Source organism: Argopecten irradians, chromosome 12 (genome assembly GCF_041381155.1).
Source record: "Argopecten irradians isolate NY chromosome 12, Ai_NY, whole genome shotgun sequence".
In the NCBI taxonomy this organism is placed as follows: Eukaryota; Metazoa; Mollusca; class Bivalvia; order Pectinida; family Pectinidae; genus Argopecten; species Argopecten irradians.
In genome coordinates, this window is record NC_091145.1 from 3,703,503 (window position 1) to 3,710,811 (window position 7,309).

The 7,309-nt window shown below is 35.3% G+C and overlaps 1 pseudogene; it reads left to right on the forward strand.

Moving 5' to 3' along the window:
- Positions 1-462: 462 nt before the first annotated feature.
- Positions 463-1,414, forward strand: LOC138336561 (uncharacterized; annotated as a pseudogene).
- Positions 1,415-7,309: the final 5,895 nt, after the last annotated feature.

Genomic DNA, 7,309 nt, shown 5'->3' on the forward strand with positions numbered 1-7,309 from the left:
CAGGTTTGGGAACTGCGGATGTAGATCCTGCTAGCCCAAAGCATAATTTTCTCTTACGATGGCATAAAAGTAGTTATAAATATGATAAATTTCAAATCAAATCATCGTTAAACATCTATTTTTGTGGCATTTTCGTCGTTTGACAAAATGTGATGAATTATTTTAACAATTATTTATACCATTTTTTTTTAAATTGTCCAGTGTATAGGACACAATAATTTATGTCAAAATATGTCAATCCTTTAATTAATGTACGATTGTTTACATATTCAATACTTTTCAATCGGGGGAAATATTTAAATATTCAAATCTGATATTGCTTTAGTTATTTTTAAACGACAGAAGTACTCACCCTAGTGTACATATTTGCGTTTATATAGCATTTCATGAAGATAATTGTATTTTGATGTTTACATTTCAGTAAGTTATCAACATTTTTTCTCCACAGATTCCTTCCTGACAATGAACAATACACTAAACAATAACACACGAGAGCGCAAACTTTTGGCATTGTCCACCACACACATTTTTCTGCTATGGACTTTGTGCGTAGTTGCAGTATTTGCCATCGTCCAACATTCTGTAATATTGCTTCTTACCACAAAAAGTAAAACATTAAGAAAGAAGCCATTCGTTGTGTCCATTCTTCTGTTAAGCATGAGTGACCTTTTACAGAGTCTCGGGCTGTTTTTAGTTTCGTGTATTCATTTAGCAGCATTGAGACAGGCTTGGATATGCGGTTTGTCATATTTATTACAACAATTAGGCCTGGTACTCTCTCTCGTACATACCTTGTTCATCTGTACAGAACAATATTTCTGTACGAGACCAATTCAAATGGAGACTTTCTCTGTCTGCAAGCGTCAAGCTCTTGCAGCTATAGACACGGGAATATGCTCTCTGATTCTTGGAATATCGTATTTATTCACAGCAAGATCTGCAAATGTATTGCGATGTAAAGTCGTTACTCTTTTCCAAAAAATAAATCGTATGCTTTAGCTCATGCGCGGTCTATTACTTTCCTAACATGGATTTGCACGGTCATTACAGTACATACGCCCTAACTGCCAAGAATTTTCATCGCTCTCTACGAAGAACAGATCGGTTGAGAGGAGGACATTCCCAACAGATTAACAAGTTCAGAGTCGCAAAAATGCACCACGGAAATGCATCTCTGTCTTGTTCATCTACAGGTCAAACTAACATCGGTACAAAAGCTGACATTTCTGTTAAACCAAAGACGCAAAAGTGGTATTCAAATGAAAATAATACAAACGTACCTGATGATATAGTGAAAGGCGAATGTGGTTCGGACAGGGCGTTATCGGAACCTATATGTACAGCCCAAGCTGGTGAACCGGATTTCAGCCAAAGTATACGATACGTAACGCGTGGAGAGGCGAACGAGAAATGACTACTGATATGGATGGAATCGGAAACCAATCCGTGGAGCACGACACAAGAAGAATCGAAACATTTCCAACAAGTTCAAAAAAACATAATCATCTTCAAGGTCGATGGGTTTTGGGAGGCAGATAAAATCACGATCATCTCCTCCACTACCAGAACTGCAAGCTTTCCGAATTGTGTCAGTCGTTTTTATAGTCTTTATTGTGACGATGACTCCGCAGTCCGTTGTCGGACTTGTGATGATAGTTTTCCCTTTCTCACAAACGGTCGGAATGGTTTTGTAACATCCTTAGCTGTTTCCTCTATTTTGACAAATCCAATCATGCATGCATTCTTGCTTGAAGATTTCAGAAAAATTCTTAGGTGTAAATAAGTGATGTGAATATTTGCATGAAAATAGAAATTAAAAAAACTATTTGTCTCTTTTAATAAAAAAGATATTTATAAGAGCGCAGCTCTCTGCGCGGTCGAAGGCCGCGTAGAGCGAAGCTCTACTAACCATAACACGTGTGTGAGCATATAGATTCCAATTCATTCCAGTCCAGTACCTCTTGGACTTTGAATCGAGCAATATATTTTATAGAAAAAACTCGCGTGTTTGATATTGTCTTACGCATAGTTGTAACATTAGTTTACCGGATTACGCAATTTAAGTCTGAAGTGACTGCATCTCAGTATTTTTACAGTGGAAGACAAGTGAAAAGTGTTTACAAGTTGTTATATGATGTGTGTGTCTGTATTTAAACTCCAGACAAAAATGCTGGTCAAGGTTACCGGTCAGAAGTTCACAGACGAGGAGGAAATACCACAGGTTCAGTAAGCATTTTGTGACAATCGACGGCGTCCCATTCGAGATACGAACCACAATCACATAATATACATATACGTTCGTAACTCATTTATAAAATTGATCTAATGTATATTAAATTTTACATCTTTTGAGAATTTCAAGGTGATGTTTAATTGTACAGTCTGTTTATTACTAAATGTATTCTTTGTTTTAGTTGATGAGATTAAGCGTCCTACATAACTAACAGTCAGGGAGGGTCGTTTAAGGATGGGCGACCTCACATTTATGCAATGTCGTATGTGGCAGTATGTGAGTCTTTGTGAACTCTATCCTAAATTGTTTGTACTATTCTATAGTTTTTGTACTGAACCTCAAAAATCCTTTAGCATGTTAGCATGAAAAATTTGACGTAATCACAATTCCTCAGGAAGGCGCTGCATAATATACATGCAGTAATTTGCAATCTTCCAGAATAACAAAACACAGAGAGTTTTGATTAAAAGATACATGTAATATTTCGTCAAATTCATATATTAATATATACTTGTACGTCATCGCAATCAGGCCACCGTTTATCCTTACATCAATATTTGAAAGTATCCAGATACCTTTCCCGATAACAAAATTAAAAGGGTTTTTTTTTTTATATTACAGAAAGAAAACATGTATTCTTTTTTACATAAATTTAAATCGATAACCTAAGACAAGGTACAAACACCAAACACATGCAATTTCCCTTACGTTATCAATGTCAACAATGAAAGATTCATTTCGGTGTTTTGACGTCTGGCGCTGTGACGATCAACTAATGGGCAGTCAATAATCAATTAACCTGCCAATATATCGATCAATTCTTATATGGAAATAATCCAAATGGGTCCTAGGATTAAACGACCCAGCTAATTGAAAGTCTAAGTGCATAGACTATTCCGGGCACCTTTATACACATATCCATTCATCCTATGTACCACATAAATTAGTGTTCTAGACTCTGTTTTAACCGGCAACACAAGGGACGTTACGCAAAATTCAGTCAATCAGAAATTGGGACTCAAAAGCTTTCGAAGGTCGAAAATAGCTAAATAAATGCTATTAAACTAATTGTAATTTCCAGGAAAGACTAATATTTCTGGTCTCTATTAGGGTCACCTGACCATAGGGCATGATGACCTATTTGATTAATATTATGTCCCATCGTACGTCGTCTATGTCTTGCGACGTCAGTTAACATTTCCTTGTGTTGTGAAACAAGATAAATTGATTAAATATAAAACCGATCTTAATGAGACTTTGTATCTAGACTAACATTGGACAGTTCTCAAGTGAGTTCGAAAATCATCAGGCGTGATGCGACTATAACATACGGTAATTATTACCTTTTGCACTAATAATTATGATTGGACCTTGATTCAATTATAACTTACATCGTTATAGATCCCCTTTACACTAATAATTATTGACTCTTGTGAACAATTAACTTTACCTTATAATATGAACCGAGCTTAACGAAATAAACTGTAAATATAGACCAACATTGATAATATCTCGAACAAGTTTGATTGACTCGTCTGTTATTGACGGAGTTGCCACTAATAAGTATGATTGGGCCTTGTGAATACAATCAATTTAGAGTAAATATGCACTCAGCTTGATTTTTAAACTTTGTATGTAGACTAAAAAACATCTCAGTCGGACGATGTTGAGAAAATCAAGCTTGCTCGTCGCTTCATTCACTAACTTAATTACGGAGATATTGCCCTTTGTATTAATAATCTTTAACCTTGTGAACACGATAATGTGAGTTAATATGCACCAACCTTAATGAAACTATGTATTTGTTTGTTTGTTTGATTAATTAACGTCCTATTAACAGCTATGGTCATGTAAGGACGGCCTCTCATGTATGCGATGTGTTTGCGTGTATGTTGTGCGAGGTGTGTGTTTTTAGAGACTGCGGTATATTCATGTTGTGTCTTCTTGTATAGTGGAACTCTTGCCCTTTTTTATAGTGCTATATCACTGATGTATGAAGAGCTATTACTTTAGATGTATGTTCCTATTTCGTGAAAAAAAGACGTCAGTTGGTTATTATTTGTTTGTTTGTTTGTTTGATTAATTAACGTCCTATTAACAGCTATGGTCATGTAAGGACGGCCTCTCATGTATGCGGTGTGTTGCGTGTATGTTGTGCGAGGTGCGTGTTTCGGGAGACTGCGGTATATTCATGTTGTGTCTTCTTGTATAGTGGAACTTTTGCCCTTTTTATAGTGCTATATCACTGGAGCATGCCGCCGAAGACACCAAGTTGGTTATTAAATGAAATAGCTAATTTGCACACGGGCTTCTTGTTTGTTAAATAAGATATGCTTTAGATTTCGAAAACCAAACTGTTTTTATTGTCAACTTCCTTCATGAACCATCACTTTAACACGTATATATCTAAATATTCAGTCGTTTGCTTTTTTTTCGTCATTATCAATTACAATTATATAAATTATTTTGGAGATGCTTAACATTTTGCTTTCATATGTCCTTGACCGCCTTCCATACCTAACGTTATTCACCACACTTGAACGTGTGATGCATTGCAGAAGGAAATCTGCTTAAGTAACCTAAATATATATAAACCATGAGGTCAGCCAGCAGTCAAACCGAGGGACACGAACAGCGGATTGTAGACATCGCTTGTTCCCATTCGGACAGACAACAACAGCAAAGTGTAACGGTTGCATTCTGACTAATGCAAGTGTTTTTCTATTTAGTTTTTTTTTGTTTTTAATTCACGGTTAGATTGGGAAATTCCTGATTTTTAACTTTGCCATTTTAAAGATGCTACACCGGTGGCGCATGCTATTTTTCTCTATCAGGAGCAGAATAAATACGAATGTTACTTCAATTACAAAAGTTGCTTACTATACACCATTACCACAATTGAAAAGTTTTTACTTTCTACTTTGATTAACGGATACAAATATTTGAAATAAAAAAAAAAATAAATTGTGCGTCTCCCAATCAATTCTACTGGACCATCTCCTTTAATGGAATGATGATAATGATAGCTTCATGCACCTATCGCATATTTAAAATGATTAAATTTGAACCGTTCGTTTGAATGGGGAATATATCTTTATATTTTATATATTGTTCCCTCGCAAACATTTTTGTTGTTATATTCCAAAATTCTGAAATCTTGTTGATGGTTTATAATAAGTCGCAGCAAAGGTTTATTGCTATTTCATTTCTTAACATTCCAGTTTTAATATTTGAAAGATGCTCCACCTCCGACGATGATCATAAATGTCAGTCATCATATTGAAAAAAATATTGGGGTTTCAAACGGTATAAATTTCATTAATTATGTCCCTAATTACACACAGAAAACTATAAAAAATTTAATTATTTTGCCGCCTTTTGGTTCTATGAGCAATCCAGTACACTTCATTCCGTAAAGGGTATAAATGACACGGATTGTTTTCGTGGGATGCAATTTATTTATTTCTTCATATTTATCAACTTAAAGTAAATTAGAAGCTCAAACTTTTCAATCGGTGGTTGATGGTGTAAAGTAAATAACTTATTGTAAACTGTAAAGGAAAACAATACAAAAATCGTTTTGCTCATGTTTTTGATAGTGAGAAAATGCCATTTAGTCAGCGGTGGAGCATCTTTAATAATAAATAAATTAAATATTTCATATTTTGAATACGAGTCGCACTCCTCTCAAAATGTAAAAGTATATCATTACAAATACTCCATTGTGCTTATTTCCACGTATATCTTTCTAGAATTATCTGTGGTGAATGATGCTTTACGAAAGTTGTTTCGTATTACTATATTTGATTTTATTGATAATCATCTATATGCAACTTAAATCACCTGAAAATAGATCGCAAGAACTGGAATAAAAAACTTCTGGAATTAGGAAGATAACACAATCTTTTAAAAGTACAAACCATGATAAAAAACAAATTATGTTTACAAAAAATAAGGAAGATATTAAATACACAAACAGAATGCTCAATTTTCTAAACCATGGATTCTTTCCCAGTACGATATAACAGAAAAGCCAATAATGTCTCAAAGTAAAATAAAAAAAAAGGCATTAAATTTAATTTGATTTCACCTTACGCAATCTTTTGCCTCAGTAGTATGAGTGGCTAGGGAGTCATTCTCACAAAAGGTGACTGAGAGAATACACATAAAATTCACATAAACACGTACTTGTAAATGTTTAATCAGTCGTGCGTTGGCGTCGCCATGATGTGTGTGGGAGAAGGTTGCGGGCTTGTGCACAGCGATAAACTCTAATAGTTCCATTTTTCTGTTGGTTCGTCTTAATTTGTTCAATTGCGTTTAAATTTCAGATATTTTTTGTAATTATCTGTCGTTGATATCATATTTTATTTTCAATTTTACAACCATTACGGTACTTTGATAATAATTCGATATTGAAATTGTATGAAAAGGCCAATACAATAAGTATGGAGTCATCTGAGGGACTACCTAGGGTTTCAGTGGGTAAACTGTAACTCCCGCCTGCTATGAAGATCTTGGTTCTATACAATCTATCATATCTACAATATAGCGCGATCACAATGATTGTTTGTTTGTTTGATTAATTAACGTCCTATTAACAGCTATGGTCATGTAATGCCGCCAAAGACACCAAGCAACACACCCCACCCGGTCACATTATACTGACAATGGGCGAACCAGTCGTCCCACTGCCGTTATGCTGAGCGCTAAGTAGGAGCAGAAACTACCACTCTTATAGACTTTGGTGTGTCTCGGCCAGGGGACAGTATCCAGCGCTTTTCTCACAGGGGCGAGCGCTCAACTAAAGGCCAAAAGTGAGGTGGTGTCAAGGGAGACGTCAGGAAAATAAAGTAATTTAGGAAGAAAGAAAAGATAAGATCCTACATTTAGTCGCCTCTTACGATCATGCAATAGGGGCAGCAGGTACAATTCTAACGCCCTACCTGCAGGGCCACGATCACAATGAAAAACACATAAATCAATCCATACTACATCAAAATCTGGCAATGGCTAACGATGTTTTTAATGAGCTGTTGTGTCTGTTATTATTTCTTTGCAAATATTTTACTCAAT